The 23,318-nt window shown below is 44.4% G+C and overlaps 1 long non-coding RNA gene across 1 annotated transcript in view; it reads left to right on the forward strand.

The window, feature by feature from the left end:
- The first annotated feature begins 11,085 nt into the window (after window positions 1–11,085).
- The window catches only part of LOC115029390, a 78,859-nt gene continuing 66,626 nt past the window's right edge, over window positions 11,086–23,318 (forward strand). The window contains exons 1-2 of the long non-coding RNA XR_003834942.1: window positions 11,086–11,168; window positions 11,283–11,398. This is a non-coding gene — a long non-coding RNA (uncharacterized LOC115029390). The remainder of the gene's footprint in view (window positions 11,169–11,282; window positions 11,399–23,318) is intronic.

Consider the following 23,318-nt stretch of genomic DNA (forward strand, 5'->3'; position numbering starts at 1 on the left):
GAGAGCCTGCCCCAGCCTGACACTGCAGCCAGGTGTTCTGCAGCTCACCTGCGTCTTTCCCCAGTTACCCTTGAGACATATTTTCCCTCCATTAACTACCTTGGCTCACAACCATGTCAGACTGGAGGAAGTAATAGAAGTGGCCAGTCTGACAGTTTTCTCCTCCATCGGGGGAACGCTGGAGAGCTGAGCTCTGATTGGTGTTCTTCTCAAACTGCCTTGAGTTCTTGGCTAATCAGCTAACTGTGAGGCACGGGTGAAGCAGATGAGAGAGCAAAGAGCACAGCCATCCTCCCCACAAACTGTTGAGTCCTTGAGCAGAGCACGTACCCCAGTGAGTGGTTACACTCACAATGTAGGTCCAACATGTGATTATATAAGACTATTTTATACTAAGTTATGTCACACAGCATAGTGTGATTGATACATACCTACCTTGTTTGTGTCTGTGCACAGTTTTAATATACATGTTATACATGTTATAATATGCACATAATATACATGTTAAACATCTATGGAATATACAGATGTATATGTTTATGACTACAGTGTGGTAGTCTGAATGAAGAGTGGTCCCCAGAGGCTCATATATTTGAATGCTTGGGTCTCAGTTCATGAAACTGTTTGGGAAGAATTAGGAGGCGTGGCCTTGTTTGAGAAGGTGTACAACTGTGAGTGTGTGTGTTGTAATGAGAATCTATTTCTAATTAGTTCCTAATGACTGTCAGCGCAGCCTACAAGTAGAAACTGTATGACTTTTCATTGAACAGCAATGAGATTTCTGTGTAGGCTTACTAATATTGGTGTTGTGGATGGCCCTGGTGCTGTTTGTATTTTGGCGTTAATTCTGCTTTCCCAGGAGGGGTTGTCTGGACCGAAGGAATGAGTCACGTACTCAGGTTACTTCTTGTGAACCTCCACTGGGTGAGTAGGCGGGACTTCCAAGTTGGAGAGAGGAAGGTAGAGGCAGGAGAAGGTTAAAGGTTTTGGGATGGGGACAGCCGGAGGAAAAGATGTAGCTACTAGTGACTCCTGGTTTTGATGGTGAATCATCGTGGATTCGCCACCAGAGAATTTAGATTTAATATGGTTTATAAGATTAGGATTCTAGTTGTTGTGCCCGGTGATTGAGTTTTACCACTTATTCTGAACTACATTTGTGTGGTGTTTTTCCTTCACACAGCGGCTCAACTGGGTTCAGCGGCAAAGAACCCAGAAGGTTTGCAAGAAGTGCACCCCAGAAGGTCATGGGAATCCTGAAGTGTGGGGCTGGCATGGTAGCGGCTCGCCAGTGGGAGCTTAGCGAACTGGGTGGAGAGATTTTGGAGTTCTCAGTCAGCCTCCTTGGCCCGCCAATGCCTGGCCAGCCAGCCCGCCAGGGTCCGCTCGGTTAGCATGAATTGCATATTTTTTTATTATTTCCCATAACATATTGGTACTATTAAAATCAAGACCAGGTATGGGGAGATGCAAATGAGGAATTCCCGTTGTAAATCCCAGAAGGCCCTTTTTTCAGGCTCCTCAGCGTACCTCTTGTCTCTCCAACTTGCAGCCTGATTAAAAATGTGATTTTCTTCTTGTCCTCAACACCACTGCCAGGAATTACTCTGTACAGAATGCCAGGGATGTTTGATGTGCTTTCCCTAAATTAGCCCATCTAACAAAGTGTCATAGCTTAAAGAAAAAAAAAAAATTAGTCCTCTGAGAAGCACAAGATGTTGTTCATAAGCAGGTAAAAAAAAAAAAAAAAAATGAGTCTGAGAGCTGTAACTAAAATGTTTTTCAGAGTCTAAACTAAAAGCCCCCAGGTGGCACGGCCTCTGTGGAACTCTCTGACTATTCCACCACCATCACTCTGTGTACATTGTCTTCTCCGTGGGGACCACTGGCAGGCAGCGCCTTCAGCAACATGGGTGAAATGCAGTATGGCTGGCAGCTTTCAAAAGGGAAGGAAAAACACGTGCTTTTTCTCTCCTACCCGCTGTCCTTGTATTGAAATTTGAAGTGGATAATGGAGCTGACGGTAATCTCAACTGTACTTCAACAAGGTAACACACTTCACATTTAAGCTCATATAGAGACCGGGAAGGGGGTTTGCCCGTGAGCCGCATTAGGATCGGACTACAGGTGATTTACTCCTGGACGCTGGGATCTGTTGGAAGGAGAAGATAGAGAGTAATATTATATCATAGTGCATATCCTGTTCACATCGGGCCTTCGTAATCAAAGCCAAACCGCAATCTACAGAACCTGTCTTAAATCTGCCACCTCGGATCCAGATTGTAAAATAAAACGACCCAAGAGCACGCTGTCTCTATTTGGCCTTCCCCTGAGAGAGTGCTGCGCAAAGAACTTCCTACTTTTTATGTATTTACATTCAGTCAACAGAAACATAAATTAAATTTAAAAACCTCAGGGTTATGTGGACAGAATAAAGCACATCTGATATGTAGCTAAGTAGTTTTTTTTTTAATTTATTTAGATATTATGGGCCACAGGCTGGGCTGTAGCTACCCCATGTCCCTCCACCGCCCATGACAAAATAGGTTGATAAAATCAATACGTGAAGATAAAATTCTGCAAACCAGCAATCTTACATGCCTCAGTCCTGCTGAGAATAGAGAGTCTTCATGGGACTTCTTACTTGACACATCAAATAAGTCCTGCCAACTGTTTTCATTTTAAATAGTTTCTTCAGAATGTCATCGAAACAGCCGACGCGCACACGGTAATACTGCGTGCAGAAGTCGCCGATCAATCCTAAGCAAACCTTTCTGTCATTGCTGGCAGGCAATTAAGAGCATTAAAGGCCAAACTTCCCCACCAAAAAGAGACGCTTTTCGAGGGCAAGGAAAGTATGGGGTTTAGAGTGCGTCTTCCTATTCCTCCAATAGGCCTATGTGTGCGCAGACTCTGTCCGTCACAGTGAGGGCCAGGAGATCCTTGGAGAGGAACAGAGAGCTTGGCACTCTGGTCGCATGTTACTTCTGTCCTGGGTTTTGAGGCTTTCTTCTTAGTGCTTTGTTGGCTCTGGACACAGCTACCTCTTGCAAGTACTCATCTCAATGAGCTATGACTATTCATTTCCCATACTTAGATATGGCTATAGCTACTGTATAATCCGTTGGCTTGTCTTTGCAGCAGGGCTGTAAACTCCTTTAGAAGACAACTCATCTTATTCTTCCTGCTTCCCAGACATGAGCCCAGCTCTTAGGACCAAGGAACAGCTCTGTGAATGCCTGGTGAATCAATGGTGATATTGCAAACGATAATGTATAACCTGTAAGAATACGAGAGGTGAAAGGAGATGGGAGGGGCAATCCAGTTACGTCTGATTGATGCTGGAGAGGTGAGCATTGGCACAGGTGGATTTAACAGGGGGTGATTTGTAGGATCCCTAGGGAATGACCTCCTACTCTCGTTAGAGCCTTAACTTCCCCCAGTAAATTCATTCATTGACTTATCTAACAAATATCTATTGAGGGCCGATTGTATACTAGGCAGTCATCGCCTAATCCCTAGGTGATGAATATGTATCCCGCAATGATGGCAGGAAACGCGGGATCACTGTAATTTGTAATGGTTTCATTACATATGCCAACACAGTATCAGAGCTGAGCTGTAAATTTAACCTCAAGCTAAGCCACGTGACACTTAAAGTTTTCCATTTACATTCATCTCACCATCCACACAGTGTACTCATTTTCCTGTATGCTCAAGCATTTCCTTTAGGATCCACTTGATAACTCAACCAGATCCCCCCTAAATCGCAGCTCACGCGTGCAACTTTGCCAGTAAGTTTGCTAAGTTCTGAAGCGGCCTCATTTTCCCTAAGAAGGCCCCATCAGACTGAAACCCCTGGGCAAGGCTCTTTGTCTGGATTTGATTCTGCCCCTGAAGGTCTTGTCTCTCTTCAGTGAAAAGTACTTACTTCTAATGTAGTAAGTGGGCAATGGGAACATAACGAAGTTACTTTACACACTCAGTCTAAAAAGGTCGTGCTGAAATGTCCATTCACAAAGGGCATGGAAGCAGCCCTGTGTCTGTTCACTAGGGTCAGAGAACATCGTGATGAGTATTTCTAAAAATGTAAAACTATCCTGAAAGTTTAAAACGAAGGTGCATAGGCAGGTGTCCCTTAAGACAACGTAAGTCCCTTAAGTCCTTCCACGAGCCCCTTTCTAGTCACGTGTAATTCGCTCAGGAGATGGCACATACATTTGTTCTATGCATACTACCGCTGCAACACCATCATTCTTCCAGTGAAGTTTCTGAGCATACTGTCACACATCTGAGGGTGGGTACTTCAACACGTACCCTAAAAGTTGATGGGTAATTGAGTAGTTGTCGACCAAAGTAGTTAGTGATCTTAAGACTTGTTCCGTAAGAGCTGCTTTAAAAAAAAATCAATCCTGTTTTTGTTTACACAAATTAATTCTACCCTATTTAATCCTGTTTGTTTATTTATTTATTTATTTATTTATTTATTTCATCCCTACCCTCCGATCTGAAATATAAGTACTGCCGTCATTTCCGGAATGTATCATGATATTTTCTGCCATTGCTTAACCCAGATGATACACTCCATAAATCTTCATAAATCAATCCCTCCTTCCATTAATCATTTCCATTATTTTCCCCTGGATTCCTTCCAAGACTGTCAGCATCACTTGTTTATTTGGGTGCTGAAACTGGGATACAGTTGTCTCCGGGTGATTTCAAACACACTCGTATATGAGGGAGCACAGCCCCCTTCCTCTCGAGGCTCATGCTCCACCATGACCGATGCCAACCTCGTTCTTTTGCACATTTACATTCGTCTAAAACTCCCTACCATCTTCACACACACACACACACACACACACACACATAGCTCTCTTCTCTAGAGATCGCATCTGGTGTGATTTTGCCAGATATTTGTTTTTATCTTCCAGAAAGCAATTTCGTGTTCTTCCATCCCAGATTTCTGATTTGTTTTCAGTCTTTGTGAACCACACTGCTGTTCATATCCTGGCCATTTATCAAAGCTTGTAACACCTCCGGATCCGGTCTTCCCCGCAACTGTCATGAGCATTTGCTCATTCTCTCTTTCAGATGATTAATAAATTCATAAAGCGTGAACCACAGAGCCTGCTAGGAGGCAGGCTGTCAGAGCAGCACAGAGTGTCGCCTGCTATGAGGCAGGCTGTCAGAGCGGCACACTGTGTCCCTTTCTTACCTCTTTGCAGGCATGGTTTAGCTTCCTTCAGTTTGGGAGGCTGTGGTATTACCAGGGTTACTTGGAAATGAAGCATCCAGGAAAATCACACGGAATGCCAAATCAAATGTTTTGCCCAAGACTGAATGGAATGCAAATGTCCTACTACTCCTGTTGTATGTTCCTCTCTTCTTCATAGATAAGCCTCAGCAGAATGTAACCCTGCTTCATGGAGTAGTGTGGGTTGTAAGTTTCTTTTTATATTTTATGTTAGTGGACAGTCTAGCATCCTTTCCTCAGAAGACTTTAATCTTGATGTGGGTACATTTGGCAGTGTGAAATGAATCATAAGATATATAACGCATTATGCATAGACTGTTTAAACTCATTCTACAGTGGGCACATGTAGTACATGCGCTGGCGACGTCTACAGGAGTTAACAGTGCCACAGCGGCATGATCTAGGAGTACTTTGGAGACAAACCTCTGGGAAAGTTTGTGAAACATCCAGATTAGGTTAATTAGGGGTGGGAAGACCCACCTTAATTGTGGGCAGCACCATTTGGTGGGCTGGGGTCCTGGACTGAATAGAAGGGAGAATTTATGCTGTGTCCCAGCATTCATTGCTCTCTGCCTTCTGATTACAAGTACAATGTGACCCGCTGCCCCAGGGGTCGTGCTGCCTCTGCTCCCTGACCAGGGTGAACTGTGCTGTCAAACAGTAATGGAAAATGAACCCTTCCTTAAGTTTCTTCTTGTTACAGCAAGAAGAGAAGTAAGTAACATAGTGTCAATGGTTTTACGTGAGAATCTCCCAGGACTGGCACATCTCTGGAGCTGCCAGGGTGGGTAACTTTGTAGCTATCCTTGTTCCAGTCCTACTGATTCAACTCCCAGGAGTTATTTATGGCCTTTCCACCCCACCCCACCCCCACATTCGTTTAATGTAAGCAATTTGGTAAAGAAAGAAAGCTTTGAAACAGACCATCAGCCATCATCCCCACCCCACCCCCCAGCCCCCACCCGGCATCAGACCAAGTCCCCACCGTCCAGAGACCCCGTGCACACTGCATCACCACACTTGTGGCGCCTCATCCCAGTCATCCTGGGAGTATGCACCTGGGTCAAGTGCTGTTAAGTTTATAACCGAAGAACAGGTGGCATAATTGATACAAATGTAAAACATTAGTGTAGTGTTTTAAAAATAGAACATAGCTATTTCTCTTGAGTCTTAAAAAGAAATGTGCGCTATGCGAACAAAATTTTATCCTTCCTTAAGCAAAAATAATGAAAATGGCAGAATTCCTAACATCTAAACACTCTGTATCTATTTTGTTCTTTTCAAAACAAATATATACGTTGAGTGTGCATTTCGTGATCATGTGTGTGTGCATGTGTGTGTGTGTGCGCACACACACACACACGCTTGTGCGAGCATGTGTGAATGTTGGTATGTGACATGTATGTGGAGGTCAGAGAACAACTGTGAGGAGTGTGTTGTCACCTCCCCCTTTGCTGAGGTAAGATCTCTGTTGCTTCTGCTTTCACACTCCAGGCTGGACATCCCAGGAGATTGGGGTAATTCTCGAGTCTCGGCTTGCCTTCTGTGGGGCTTTGCCACCACATGCAGCCATTTATGTAGGCTCTGGGGACCCTCAGGCTTCTGTGGTTAGCTTTTTATCATATTCACATCCCCATAGCCGCCAGTCTCTGTTCTCCTAAGCCTCCTCCTGTTTGTGCTTTTCGCTTCGTGTCTGCCACTGAAGGGTTCTCACTTCTTGACAGGTTTGCACATTATTTTAGTTATTCCTAGGAAGTGTTCCAACATGGTAATACAGGGCGATCATACCCGTTAGGAAGACAGGCAAGGACCAAGACCTAATGAAAAGGACAGCTCTGAGCTGGTGAAGTAGACATTGTTACAAAGTCTCTCCATTTACATGTGCATGCATGTGTGGGGCTGGGAGGTGAGCCCACACTCAGAGCCCAGCACTGCTTTACAAACTGTTTTCAACCTGCTTTTTGGTTGATTTGAAAGCTTAATATATTCAAGTGGAACAGAGAAGTGCCTTGCCCAGGTGATAATTCTGACAGGTGTCAACAAGGACTCCAGAGAATCTAAAACTTCTAGAAGCTGTGTATGGCTTCTAGAAGCTTCTATGGCTCTGTGTACTCAGAGGATTCTGTAATGCTCTTGTTACATAGCACTGTCTTGCTGGGGCCTCCGGTTCATAATGATGACCTCTCCATTGTGTCTCTGCCGTTTTCCTGGTCAAGTGGGAAGCATATCATGTATTTTAGATGGGTCTCCTTCTAAAAGTATGGCTATAGTAGCTAAAAAGCCAAGCAAACATATTTATGAATGACCATGACTTCTTGTGCCCTCTCTGGTAGAAATACTCAATGTCCACTCTCTGTTGGGGATGAAGCCAGCATGCAAGGCAAGCAGGCACTCCCACTGGGCTACAGTTCTCTGTCTCTGTCTATCTCTCTGTCTTTTTATCTCTCTGTCTCTCTCTCCATCTCTCAGTCTCCTTATCTCTCTGTCTCTCTGTCTCTGTCTCTCTCTGTGTCTATCTGACTGCCCCCGCCCCCCACCTCCGAGCTCCTGCTTCCTTAAGTTACCCAGGCTAGCACTGAACTCCCTTTGTAACCCAGACAAGCTTTAAATTTACAGCTTTCCTGTCTCAGGCCCCTGGGTCAAGGTGCACCATCAGATGCAACCAACACTGAATCTACTGAGCAAATAAATCGCTTAGTAAAAGAGACCAATTTTGATCAACTTGCTTGTGTTATAGCTTAGTTACCTGAGCACACAAAACAAGAGTTTATATTCCTGGAGTTTTAGAGCAAAAGGAACCTCGGAGATCCTATTAATTTGATCGATTCATTCTTAAAAGTGTTGGCTCTATGCTGGAACACTGCCTCAAAGGTCATACGGCATTTTTCCCTACAAACTGTACAAAAACGTAAACGTATGCTACATATAAGTGAAGCTTCCAAAATAGCATCCGGGTGCCCAGCTATTCTCTCAGCAAATAGACACTGGCACTGTCTCTCTTCCTAAAAACATGCTGTAAACACACATACACACAAGTTTTCTAAAATATTAGCAACAGGAAGGTCACTTTGTAACACCTCTTAGACTTACAAAAATATACTTCAAGGCAATAAATCTGCAAGCCCTGAGAGTTTTCATAGATAGTTAACACTAGAATTCAGCTCCCTTCTAATAAAACTAAAGGCTACTACCAATGAATCATTTATAAATCAATATACATGAGGAGGCTCACCTTAGGCTACACAGAGGCCTTTTTCAATTTGAGGAAGGCAGCAACCTCCAGAAAAGTGTGTCAAAAAATGCATTTCCTATAAGGCTATCCTGAATGCATGATCTTTCTATATTTTTAAGGTGACATGTGAGAAGCCTGACACTGTCCCAGGACTCAGAAGATGGAGGCAGAAAGATCATCGTCAGGCTGGGACAACGTAAAAGAGGAAGTATGAGAAGAAGAGACTGACACATTTATACCCTTAATATTCTAATTATTAAAAGTTATCATCTATTAAATATTATTAAAGAACCCAGGATGGGATACATTGATTATGGTATATTTTAGAAAACTTCAGGTCTCAAGTGAAAAAATGGTTTCAAGATCAATTTAATCAATTACAGTATGTGTGGATTTTTTTAAAAATGAAATTAAAATAGAAAATGTCAGAATGCATTCCATTTAGTAAAGGCAAAAAAAAAAAAAAAAAACAGTTTCATAAATTTCAATGCATGTGTCCATGTGTGTATACATGGGGCTGCGAAATGCATCTCTTGCTGCGTGGATCATGGATAGACACAGAATTAGAAGTTACTCCGCTAATCTAGCCTTTGTTTCCTAAGGAGGCAGAACCCTGTCTAAATGTTCTCAAAACAGGAGAGATGTCTGTGTGTTCCTTGCTGTCTTAAGAACACATTCCTCCCAAAGATTCGTCTTCACTTCAGCTCATTACGGGAAGTGCGATGTCACATTCTCTTTTTGTCTTATTACCGGAAGATAGGTTTAACTCCAAACTTACTCTTTTTTTTTTTTTTTTCAACATGGCTTTGCCTTGCTACTGACTGCAACCCAGTAGAAATCCATCTTAGTCATTAGGCATCCTTATTATTTCAATTATAAGAGTGCAGCCACAGCAGGGAAGCTTGGCAGCAGCTGGAAATAGCTCCTGCTTCCAGCGCTTTCCTTTCCCCCTCGGAATGAGTGAAGTGGGAGCCTGCTGACCCAGCCCCCATCCCGGAGGCAAGTCCAAAGGACCAGTGTTGTACCCACCATCTAAAGAGGACTGTGTCTCTCTTTGCCGAGGCTCTCCCTCTATCTGTGAATCTGAGCACAGAAATGGGAGTTGGGGAGGGAAGGCACAGGAGAACGCCCAGAGAATGCAGGGGAGCGGGGTGAGGGGCAAGCTGCAGGAGCTCAGAGTTAAACGTAGGAAGTCCTCCAAGCTCCCCACCCCCCAGCTCTTTGGGATTTCGTTTCTTAGTTGAGGGTCTGTCCTGGCAATTTAGTGTTAAGTGTGAACCACTGCTGTGCCTGATAGCACTTAGTGTCCCCCAGCCTATGAGCATGTGAGGTGAGCAGCCGGCAACACTAACAAGAGGACATGTTTCCTTATCCTGCAGATGGTTATGCAGACATGGTCACAGAAAGGTTAAATTGCGCCCAGTGTCACACATGTAGGAAGTTGTCCTTAATATCATGCAATACAGCTTGGTTTGGAAAAAAATATTTGGGGGTATCTTTTATCTGGTAAGGTCATCTGCTGCCAAGCCTTTACCAGTGAGGCAGAAGAGAGAGAGCTGATGACTGACATGGTCTTCTGACCTCCTTACATCATAAGCAAAATGGATTTATTATTATTATTATTATTATTATTATTATTATTATTTATATGTAAGTACACTGTAGCTGTCTTCAGACACACCAGAAGAGGGCATATGATCTTGTTACAAATGGTTGTGAGCCACCATGTGGTTGCTGGGATTTGAACTCATGACCTCCGGTGCTCTTAACCGCCGAGCCATCTCTCCAGCCCAGCAAAATGGAATTTTAAAAAGTTTAATCATTTATCCTATTCCCAGTCTACCTAACTACCGATATTTCCTCTAGCTAGATCAAATACACTAAGTAACAGAGCACTGAATGGTCAGAGTCCATGATAAGCAAAAGTGAGCTACATCTACACTGATTCAACCAATCCCCAAAGTGACACTTAATGTCGGCATAGCCTAAGGATGATATCAAGTGTCATTTCTGTTAGGCACCTCATAGTTACGCCCAAAAGACTCTGTGACTGGAGCATCATCAGGCTTCTCAAACAGAACCAAGAGTGGTTAGGGATAAAGTAGCCATGCGCCACCATTAAAATGATGCTCACAGACTGCAGGGTCAAAGCTGGACGCTATGGATACCTGTTCAAGGTGGGCAACGCCCTCCGCCCCTGCCCTCCCGCAGAGCCGGTCTACAGGGGCTCTAGGAGTATTTCTGATTTTTTTCAGTTGTTCTCGGGGAGACAGGACTCCTCAGAGGGGAACCAGACAGTGGCAAAGCAAACCTTTGGCCTGTGTCAAAGAGGCTCTTGACTCAGATTCATTGACTTTCTCAAAAATATGTAAAGAAAGAAAAAGATGAAATACCACGGTCACAGTGGCAAGTAGCTAAAACGTAAAAGATTGACGAAAACATACATAAGGATGTAGAAAGATCGTGTGACGCCCCAAATTAACCTGGAAGCCCCACCTGCCCAGGGACCAGGTAACTTCCTGGAATGCTGGGAGTTGTAGTTCTCACAAAGTAACAAAGCCTCATGGGAAAAGTACGGTGGTCTATAGGTTTGTCATTATAAATCCGTGCCACTCATGCCTCGGGGCCATTCCAGCTGGGAAATTTCGGGGATTGATCCTTACCAAACTACGTGTTTTGGTCAGTATTTAATATTTAATAAAGTTTGCTTTACATTTGGCCCAAAATGATGGAATTGCTCTTTCTTCGGGAAATCTCGGGACTAACAACTGGATTCTGTATACATTTTTGCAGGGGAGGAACAGTAACACAGACGATCTGGAAAACAGCTAGCAGTCACTCAAAGAGCTAAACCCATTCTACCCCTAGATGTATATAAAGAAAGCCAACAAGCATATCCACGCAGACATGTAAGTAAATGTGTGTTTACAGCCTCATCCGTCGTGGCCCCAAACTAGAGAGATTGCAGGTACCCACTGATTGTTTAGTAATAAGTATGGCACATCCAAACAGGGCTACGCATCAGGCGTAAAATACTGGAACAATGATATGTACTGCGAGATGGCTTGAAGATGGGAAAGAAACCCCGATTGAGACATCAAAAACAGGGCAAATCCGTTGACGTGGAAGCGGTGGTTTCTAGGGCTGGTGGTGAAAGGAAGAGGGGAAAGAAACCTGCTAACATTCTGAAACCAGCGGAAATATTCGCACAGCTCTGATTCTACTAAAAACCCCTGACTTGTGAGTTTTAAATGTGTAACTTTTACCAGCCATGGTGAGATAAATCTGTCCCTTAGGGTTAGGGTTGGGATCCCAGCCCTTGGAGCCTGAGGTGGGAAGATCTGGAGTTGGGAGCTGTCCTGGGCTAACAAAAGAGAACTTGTCTCAAAACAAAACAACAACAACAAACCAAAAACACCCCAACAAACAAAAAACAAAACAAAGCAAGCCCAGAAGCCTGTGTGGGGAGGGGAAAGGACTCTACAGTATATGGATTAAATCCCGCTAAAGGCACTGTCTTCCCTACTTCCCTGGTGTTCTTCTCCCTACTAATCTTTCTTTGATTCTTGGAGTTAGCAAAGCACTTAGTAGATATCCACTGAGAATAATATTATCTGGCTTGGGGGAGATGTATAGAGAAAACCATGAAAATCATTTAAATGATAGGAAAACCTTCCTTCTCGTTTAACAAGACATCCGACTTACAGACATGAGACTTAAACTCTCTATTTCTTACATTCCTTTGGTCCTGTCCTCATTCGAGGTACTGGCTGAGGCAGTTCGTGGGACAGAAACGTTCCGGGGGGTGACAGATAGGGGTGAGATTGGAGGTGGCAGATTGTCTCTGATACATCAAACAATTAAGAGGCAAGTCATACCTTGGAACCATGGAATAGAAATCTATCTAGGGCCAACAAGAAGGCTCAGTGGGTAAAGATGCCTGATAACCTAAATTCAGTCCCCAGGACCCACAAGATGGAAAAAGATACTCCTAGAAGTTCTCCTCTGGCCTCCACATGGTGTACTGTGGCATGCACCTGCCTTCTTAAAAGTAAATAAATGCATTTTAAAATACAATTTAAAAAAATCTAAAATACCTGTTCAGATTTTAGGACCCCCTCTGATCGAGTAACCATAGCTGGCATTGTTAAACCACACAACAGCAGGTATGGTCAAGCTCCAGGAGCAGCTTCTCTCGACAGCTCTGGATTTCTAAGCTGGACATCCCCTGAGATACATGGGGTGCCTAGAAAAGAGAAGGCTTGTTCTAATCGACTATAGACTACACTTTATAAACTATAGTCATATAGACTGTTTACTCTGGGTACTGTTGCATTCTATATACTAGAGATAATTTATTTATTTGAATTTATTTATTTATTTGTCCGTTTAGAAAACCTGGAAGGAACTCCCCTAAGGAGCAATGTGCACTCTCTCCTATTGCTGGTATTTCATTGGTTGTACCTGAGTGAGGTGGCATTTGAGAGTAAGCAGCTGATGCTCTGTAACGCATCCTCTAAGCAGCCCCTCATTGTACCATGCTAACAGCCAGCCCTGCGTGCTGCAAATGTCCCGCAAGACACATAGCTGACCAAGGTGTCCTTTCTAGGAGGGAGATTTCACTTCCATGCCATCTGCTGAAAAACAAGTGCTGACATTTTTGATGGAAAATTCTACACTGTAGTGCCAGAAAGACTGAGTCTTTCACTGCTCAATGGCCATGGAGGTGTGGAGCGTTCCATGGGGACACCTCAGACATACCTTGGAAACCAGAACTGCCTGGAAGTATCTGCCTTCAGAGAGTTCAGAAATTGAGATGTTTGGGAATATATAGATGTCACTATGGAAAAAACACACACACACTTTTCACGCCAAGTATGAAGCAAGTAGCATTTCTTCTCAATTCCTGCATGAAGGGAAATTTAAAAGGCTTTTCGCAGAACAGCTCAAACCCACTGTGTGCAGCACACATGTAAGCAATAATTTCTCCATTTACCAGAAATGTGCGTATGGGTGGAGTCAAGAGTCAGCACGAGCATTAACTCTAAACTCACTGTGTGGTTCGTTAAATTCACAATCTTGTCTGTACCATCTTACGCATGCAAGGTAAAGAGGCTCTGGGCCTCATTGTACGGGTGTGTCTTACAAGCAGTCTACCAGGTCGCTCTTGTAGATGAGAGCATTTGTAGCTGGGTTTGTGTTTGCCTTTCTCCTTTGATAGCAGGCAGAGTGCCGTCCAATATCAGAAATACACTAGCCTGCATGGGCGAAGGCTATAGGTTGCCACTAGCTCAACTTCTCCATGAGTTTTGTAGGTGTTGTCTGTTGCAAGAAATCCTAAACAACAAAAAACGACAACAAAATCAACTCTCCTCGGGGCAGGACCACGCTCCCGCGCTCCTGCCGCCACCATCAACTCTTTCCAGCTTGCCCCCGCAGCATCTGGCTCGCTTGTCCCGGGAGCCCTCAGTTCTTTCTCAGCCATCTACCCATGTAGTCAGTGATCTCACATTCCAGTAACTAAATGGGGCCGCCATCCTCAGGGTTGCATAAAGCTTAATTAACCAATCAGATTTATGTATCAACACTATCGCAATTTACAAGATGCCAAGGCAATGATTTCAGAGCCAGTTGATAATGATAAAAGGTTTATCCCAACTAATCTAACCCTACCATACCACAACGACTTGTGGCTGGTAAACACCACGTGGGTTCACGTCCACAGCCATCTTCCCTCTCCTCCTACCCTGAGACGTTTCCTGTCTCTGCAACTCTTAGCTCCGCCTCCGTTTTCCCTGTCCAATCACAGACCTCCTCTGCATTAATGTAATTGGACAGGGAAAATCCTACAAAAGTTGTCTTCAGCAATAGGCCCTTACAATTAGTTTTTAGAGAGTCACAGATAGCATTGACTAGAGCCCAGGTTGTTTGGGGGCGGGGCGGGGGGAGGCTCCAGGGGGCTTCTTTATCCAACAAGTCAATTAGATGTATCCCATTCCCACTACTGGAAGCTTCCTTTGACGGTGAGAGACGTCCAGGTGGGGCTCTGTCTCCCCCATTATCTGTCCATCTCACTCAGCTTGCTTTCACTTATGTATATAATATAGGAGGCTTCTACTGTATAAGGTTTACATAGGAGCCCTCAAATGACCCTTGGAAGCTGTCCCTCCCCATGTCCCTCTCTTGCCTTCTTCTTCCCTCCCTATTCAATCCTTACATTCCAGCCCCCCACCCCCACCTATCCATAACTATAATGACCTTTTTAGAGAGACAGGAGGTGATTTCTATTTTCAGATCAGCCCTCAGAGGGCTGGAGAGATGGCTCAGAGGTTAAGAGCACTGACTGCTCCTCTGAAGGTCCTGAGTTCAAATCCCAACATGGTGGCTCACAACCATCCCTAATGAGATCTGATGCCCTCTTCTGGGGTGTCTGAAGACAGCTACAGTGTACTTACATATAATAAATAAATAAATAAATCTAAAAAATTAAATAAATAAAATAAAATAAATTCTAAAAAAAAAATACTTGATAGAAGGCTTGTGGTTACCTTGCATGTCCCAACCCAGATGCGATGGTCTCTGGGCTGCACATGGCTCTCTCTTCCGTTTTTTGTACAATATTTATACTTCCATGTGCCCAGGACAAAGAGTAAGCTCAAAACATATTGCTGAATGGTCGGGTTGAGAGAATGGCTAGAACAAAGAAACACGTGAGTGGAATCCAGCTGCTAACTGAACCTGGCCTTAGGAATAGGGAGAGTTAGCTCATGTGAACTGCTTTAAAGTGCTTATGAAAGTTTGAGAGTAGAGTGAAGGGGTTTGCTGACCGAGCTAAAGCTGAGGTTTTCCAGCCGTGTATCAGAAACCTTCATTGCGGTGGCAACCTGGTGAGATGTCTACGGCTCTTGTTTTCGTGAAGTTTCATTTGCTGGGTGCACGGTGCATTATAGATTGTGTGCACCTTGTGCCGCTCCTCCTGATCTCCATGAGTGGCAAAGACTGACCGCATTTCTCAGGTAAAGCTTCAGCAGCTTCAGAGGGTGGAACACCAATACCTCCACTAGGCTCACACAGGGGCGAGGCATTGAGAGGGGAAAGTTTCTAATTCAGTGTCTTTGTGCTAGGCCGCTCCATCTTTAGGGGACACGTACTCCTAATAAATTTCCTTTCAGGGGCAGATACAAACATAGTTCTTGGTAGAAATGACAGACTGTGATGGTTTGTATATGTTCTGCCCAGGGAGTGGCACTATTAGGAGGTGTGGCCCTCTTTTTTTTTTTTTTTTTTTTTTTTTTTTTTTGGTTTGTCGAGACACAGTTTCTCTGTATAGCCCTGGCTGTACTGGACCTCACTTTGTAGACCAGGCTGGCCTCGATCTAAGAAATCCGCCTGCCTCTGCCTCCCGAGTGCTGGGATTAAAGGCGTGTGCCACCACGCCCAGCCAGGTGTAGCCTTCTTGGAGTAGGTGTGGCCTTGTTGGAGTAGGTGTGTCACTGTGGGTGTGGGCTTTAAGACCCTCATCCTAGCTGCCTAGAAACCAGGATTCTGCTAGCAGCCTTCAGATGAAGATGTAGAACTCTCAGCAGCTCCTGCACCATGCCTGCCTGGACACTGCCATGCTCCTGCCTTGATGATAATGGACTGAACCTCTGAACCTGTAATCCAGGCCCAATTAAATGTTGTCCTTATAAGAGTTGCCTTGATCATGATGTCTGTTCATAGCAGTAAAACCCTAACTAAGACACATACTTAGAAATTCTCAAATGTATTTATTAAAACTTGAACTTCAGGATTGGAGTAACAAATAGGACAGATCAGGCAACAGAGCTTGGTGATTTCAAATTCACGACACTCACATAAAACCCAGAAATGGCCACACGGACAAAGGTCACACAGGCAGATCTCAAGAGGTCACTGGCCACCCAGCCCTAGCTGATAACCAAAAGCTTCCAATTCAGTAAGAGACCCAGCCTCAAGGCTTAGGCAAAGATGGATAGAGGAAGACATCATCTCCTTCAGCCTCTGCAAGGGTATACATGCTCCAACCCCAAGTTCATACAACATACATCATGCAGAGAGAAAGAAAGAGAAAGGCTGGGGGTGGGGCAGCAGGGAGGAAAGAGGGACTCAACCCTCAACTGTAATGAGTGAATTCAGGGTGAAAACAGAGTGATGTGCTGTCCTAGTCAACGTGGTCTTTTCCCCGTGTATTTAATTGATCACATACGTATGGGTCTCCTCTGTACTCTTATGATTGTTATTAAAAGTATCCCAAGTTTCACACTTTCAATCATGTGCTCTCAGAATACTCAGTGTTGCCAACATTTCATCATAAAAATACATTTGACTTCCTTTGTAACCATGCTTTGCCTGACCTAAAGTTGAAAGACAGTCTAAGAGATACCTAGTATTAGTATTTTTTTTTTACTAGCAATGAGCCTTAACAAAAGCTAGTGTTTGTACCATCAGCAGACCCCTCAAAATGACACAGGATTGGTGTGGGCAATTATCACTGTTCCATGAAACTATTCCGGATCCATCCAAGACTGAGCATAGGCAAATTCCAGGTGCTACAAGGCAAGGTGTGGTGTCCAACTCCACCTGCAGTCACTGAGATCAAATGCCAATAGAAGAGGAAAGAGCCCAGCCATATGCTCTGTAGATCATTAGCCAGGCCCCAGAAGACAGGGTAGCATCCAGAAGACAAATAAGACCCTGGCAAAACTCTGAAACCACTGTTCCTTGGGAGGCAAATGCTGCCTGCCAGCTTGCCTGGTGAGTGAGTGAGTCCTTAGCAGATGGCTAGTTTACCCGTCATCTTAGTTCATCCTCGCACCTAACCTACAACAAAGAGAATTCTCCATTTCTAAAGCAGATCTGCATGATTGTTTAACTCCTGATGAACACATGAAGCTTCCTCGTTAGTGGGGGACATTACGGGGGTAAGGACAGGGGCTTCTCTTCGCAGCCAGTGTGACTTTTATCCCATGTGAGAGCACCAAAACTTTCTAACTTCTTTAAGGGGAAAAAACAAAAACAAAAACAAAAACAAAACCCTCCTTTTCTTTCTGTGAGGAATCCTACCTGAACATTTTCTCCCTAGTTCACAACAAGCCAGGACAGAGAGCTACGACTGTACCCACAGCGTGGGGCTTTCTCCTTATGGAAGTGATCTGCCCCAGGGAACATGCGTGTGCTTTTCTTCGAAGGAAGAAGGCAAATAATAGACTTAATTAGCTCAGCGTTTTTCTTGAAATGCTTCTGAAAGCACATGACAGATCTCCATATTCAAACTACCGCCCACACTTGGATTCTACACTGTTTTCTCAAAAGGGGAAATGTACTGATTTATAAACAGAGCTGCTTATAAATACATGCAGTTATTTTTATTTTGTTTTCTATGCTAGATACGGCTTTTGCCTATATATAAGTGAGGGAGGAAACAGCCTTTACAAGGGAAAATTTGTAATTCATTGCTGACAAATCCTGCTAATCATATGGAATAAATGAGTGTACTGTCAACAGTGACGAGGGCTTCCGCTGCCCGGTGCATGCATAATTGGCTTCTTTTAATGGATCTTAACACAGACTGCTTGAATAGCTAATTCTTCATACTGTAGCCTTGTAAGAATGTCTTAAGATTGGTTCGAGTCTAGCCTCTTACCCCTTCAACCATAATGCTGTATATAGCCTCTGAGACACAAGGTATTATTTGTGTTTTCTGGTATCTGTTTGCCCTCTAAAGCCCCAATTACTTAAAACCTTAAAAATATTGTGTGTATGATAGCAACCCTTTTTACAGTCTTTACAGAACACACTCTTTTTCTGTATTTGGTGTATAAAATGTCAACTTGAATCACAGCCGTAAAGGCTTCTCAAAGAGAGGCGAGACTCTAGCAACAACCACTGGGCTCATAGCTGAGGAGTTTTGGGTACTTCAACCTTTTTCTGCAGGATAGAGCCCTCATCTGTAAGTCATAGTAATGACACCTCTGGGAATTGCGGTAATATAAAATGATTTAATATACATCTGTCACTTAGAACAATATATAATGCTCGATAAATACCACCTGTTATGATCATCAAAACATTGACAAGCCGGTGTTTGAAGTAAGTTCAAGCTTTAAAATAGAAAACAACAACAAAAAATCACAACATGCAAGTTTCCTTTCAGCTGTTAATGTATTCTATGAGCAGCCATTACAGTACCTTGAAAGAAAAGAGACAGGAGGAGAGGAGGAGGAAAGAGGGAGCACTCCTAGGAGCAGGAAGGGTGTTGTGGATGGCCCTAGTGGTGCCTGTATTTTGATGTTAATTCTGCTTTCCCAGCAGGGGTTGTCTGGAATGAGGAATGAGTCACATACTGAGGTGACTTCTTATGAACCTTCTCTGAATGAATGAAGGAGCCAATCATTGGGCAAGTAGGCGGGACTTCCAGGTTGGAGAGAGGAAGCAGGGAAGAGTTAGGGGCCTTTATAAATAGGGATAGCGAGAGGGCAAGATGTAGCTACTAGTGTCTCCCAGCTTATATGGCGAATCTGCCAGATTTTCTACCCGAGGATTTAGATTTAAAATGGCTTACAAGATTAGGATTCTAGTTGTTGTGTGCAATGATTGAGTTACCATTGTTTCTGAACTAGGTTTGTGTTACGTTTTCCTTCATGCGGTGCTTTGACTGGGTTCAAGAGAGAAAGGTACTGTGGGCTAAGCGTGGGTTTGGCAGATGTGCACCACAAAGGCTGTGGGGGATTTGAAGCATGGGGCTGATGGGGTAGGGACCTACCAGTGGGAACTTAGCGAGCTGGGCGGAGAAATTTTGGAGCTCTGAGTCAGAGTGTCTCCACAAGATAAGAACTGGCCACCGAGACTTCCCAGGGCTGAGAGAAGCTGGGTGTATCACAGGAAAATACCATATCTTTTAAATGTTTCCCAAAACACAAGGGGGTGTTGTCATCCCTTTAGAGATGGAGTGCACACTGGCTCAGTTAGGGAGGACCACCCACAGCAGTACCAGCCACTCCTCCCAGATGAATGAGTTAAGCAAACAATTGTCATAAGTCTTTATAGACATAAGCAAAGCAAACCATTTCCTTCTTCTGTCCATGCAGAAGAGTTACTAAAACTCTTTTCTGGGAAACATTAGCAATGTCTACCCCTTCTCCTAAGGTCCTAATGACAAACTGAGGCATGATTCTGCCAACGTGCTCTCTGGGGATCCAATAAGTTTATCGAGCGTCCTTAGAAAGCATAGGTCAGGGGTTATTTACAGGGCAGAGGGTGTCCCTCCTCTAACAGGCTGGATCTGAAAAGCCTTTACCCAGCAGGCATGAGGGCTTCCTCTTAGCCTCCCCAAGTCTTCCCTGACCTATAAACTCCAACCCCTCCCAGATGCCACATGCAATTACATGCTATAGGGAGGAGTTGGACACTTGGAAGAGCATCCCATTGTCCCCTTCCCCTCCCCCCTTCACGCAGATGTCAACCGTCAGCAGGTCCAACTGGCATCATCGTTTTCTGGATGGGCACAGCTGTACTCCAAGATGGCAGTTGTGTGTCTCAAAACAAACAAACAAACAAACAAACAAAACCAGTCCCGTTCAACAAGCAGCTTTTCCAAATAGCTTTAAATAGCCCTGCAACTAGCTCTCACCTCTCTGGTACTTTCAGAGCTACCTGATTCTACATTATCCTTCCCTATGCTGAGAAGCCACGGGAAAGGTGACCGCTCACTGAAGTCTTCCCTTGTCAGCTTGCATCGCTTGAGGCAACGGTTATTCCCCTTCTCCTTTTTGCTGGGAGGGAGGGGAAGGCCGCACAGAGAAGAGGGTGTTTGAGTTGGGTCTTCAGAGGTAGTCTGCCCTCGTAGAAGGGAGCAGAAGGATCCTGTCTGGGAAACCGTGGGGTTTGCTGTGTGTTTATTCACCTAATTCTGTGACAAAATGTGTAATGGAAATGACTTAAGGGAGGATGGATTTCTTTTAGGTTACAGCTTCAGAGATCTTGGTCCACAGTCACTTGGTCCCTAGTATGTGGGTAGAACATCACAGTATCGGGAGCATGGAGGGGGAGAGGTGGTTTAATTCACCATGAACAGGAAGCAGGAAGCAAAGAAGCTATTGGGACCGAGTATGTCACCTTCAGGTACATGGCCCCGTAACTTACTTCCTATACCTAGACCCACCTCCTAACGTCTCCTGGACCTCCTAAAAGGAGGCATCCAACAACCGAAATACTCACATCCAAATCGGAACAGAGTCTACAGTCTACAGGCTTTGAAATGGTGCTTCATCTGTAAATGAACACTATCCACAAGAGGCCCTCACACTATAATGCTGGCTCTTCCTCCAGCCTTGGCTGCAGTTGTCATAGACATAGACGTCAACACCCGTTCACGAGCATCTCAGCTGTATTTTACAATCAAATGAAAAGAAGCCTCTATCAGTGAGAAAGAGATGCAAGGTGGAGGAGAGGGAAACTCACTCAGGAAGACACCGTGATAAAAATCTGATCAACCTACTTGAAGATAAAATCTGATCAACTTACTCAAAGCGGCCTCACCGTTACTCCTCTCTTGTTTCTGTTTAATTTACCCCCATTCTATCTACAAACCCACCCACTTCTTATTCTGTTACAGAATTAAGTGTTGTGTAATTTGAGCTTTTAAAATCAACATGTCTCAGCAAATTTCTTCATAGTTAAAGACTGTAATGGATAAACGTGTCCTTTCTTCTGCTTATTTACTTTTCTAAAAGCCATGTTGGTGGCTACATACATTTTTAAAAGGAAAAAAGAGATCCAAAAATTCTTTTTAAGACTCATAGCTTTAAAAGAGTTTACCTGTGGCATCTGGGATCTGAAGGAAGCGCTGGAGAGCCCATCCCTCCGTGCCTGCAGCCCTCTGATGTGACTTAGGAAACCACGGTGCCAACTGGCGCTCAGGGGCTGAGGGCTTTGATAGCTTCCACTCACTCCAAAGACACCTCAGTTTGAAAAGGCAAGGTTTTTGCTGATGCCTCTCCCTCCCAGATCCCAATCTTATGCCCACGATCACCAAATGCTGTACCTCTATCTCTGATGAGCATCACCTGTCAATAAAAAAGCCAATGGCCAATGAGCTGAGGCGAGAAGTAGAAGGTGGGACAATGCAGGAAGAGAGGATTCTGGGTAATAGTGAGGGATCAAAAGGGAGACTCACCTGGGAAACTCGGGGGAGATGGAAATAAACCAACAAATAGCTGAACTCAGGATAGAATAAGGAGAGATGTAAGCGAGAAGCTGAGAAGACGCAAAGGAAGAAGGTTGGGACTGAGGAGAGGTAACTAACCAAGTGGTAGACATAAAATAACTTAAGCGTTAGTTAAATAAGTTATGAGCCTGTCAGGGAACGAGCTGAGGTTTATGGCCTGGGCATTTATTAATAATTAGTCTCAGAGTCTTCATTCTGGGAGCAAGACTGTGAAAGAAAAAAAATGGATTTATTTTTATTACAAAGTGCCTCCTGCAAAGAAAAGATGTGGGAGAAACAACCCAGGCAGCAGGCTGGCAGGCAGAGACTATGGCTGTCCTTCAAGGGATGGTGTCACCGGGACGCTCCTTCAAATGGTATCACAGGAGTGAGCACTAAGCTGGAGGAAGAGGTGAGCTGGCGGAGTGATGAGCTCGGGCTACCTGAGGTGAGTCCATGGAGGGACCATGCTAGGAAAGCCTAGGAATAAAAAGATGGCGCTGTCCGTGTATTTAGAGACTATTGGGTGCGAATGAGAGATGGCCTCTGTAGGCTCGTATGTTTGTACACTTGATTCCCAGTTGGTGGCAATGTTTGGGAAAGTTTTGGAATTCGTAAGGGGTGGGGGCCTTGCTGAGGGAAGTGTATCAGTGAGGGCAGGCTTTGAGGCTGTACAGCCTGGCTACACTTCCTCTTTTCCTCTTTCTCTGTGTCTCTGTGCCTCTCTGTCTCTGTCTCGCTTCCTCTCTCTCCCTTCCTCCCTCCTTCCCTCCCTCCCTCCCTTCAGGCTGGCCTATCATTCCTGTTGCCATGCCTTTTCTGCCAGAATGGACTGAATCTGATCTGGAACTATACGCCAAAATAAACCTTTTCTCCCTGAGATGGCTAATCTTGGTTGCCAACTTAACTCCATGTGTAATTAACTAAAGCCCAGGCTACTGGGCACTCTTTGAGGTATGGGTATAATATATATATATACATATATATAAAATTTCAAATATGTGTGTGTGCATGCACTCACGTGCATGCAAGGGATTGTATTTATTTATTTACACACCAGAAGAGGGCATCAGATCCCATTATAGATGGTTACGATCCACCATGTGGTTGCTGGGAATTGAACTGGGGACCTCTGGAAGAGCTCTTAACCACTGAGCCATTTCTCCGGCCCGTGAGGGATTTTCTTAATCAGACTATTTGAAGCAGGAAGCCCACCCTGAATCGGAGCTACACTTCTGGTGGCAGCCGCATAAAGGACACAGGAGAGGGGACTTTGCTCTTTGTCTGCTTGCCCTTGCTCTCCTGGGCAAGCTCATCTATCCTGTTGCTGCTGGCATTCAATCCAACTTCTTTAGGTTCTCAGCACAGACTGAAAGCCAGCAGCTCTCCAGACCCTCCAGGATTCAAGTACACGATCAGAATTACAGAGACCTCCGGTCTCCTGGAATGATGGCTACCAGGTTATCAGCCCTTCTACCAAGAGAGTCAGTGTTGGACTACCATGACTACTGCACCCTATACATATATATATATATATATATATACACACACACACACACACACACACACACACATATATATCTTGTAGCAGGTAAGGTGAGCAC

The sequence above is a fragment of the Mus caroli genome, chromosome 15, assembly GCF_900094665.2.
Source record: "Mus caroli chromosome 15, CAROLI_EIJ_v1.1, whole genome shotgun sequence".
Classification (NCBI taxonomy): Eukaryota; Metazoa; Chordata; class Mammalia; order Rodentia; family Muridae; genus Mus; species Mus caroli.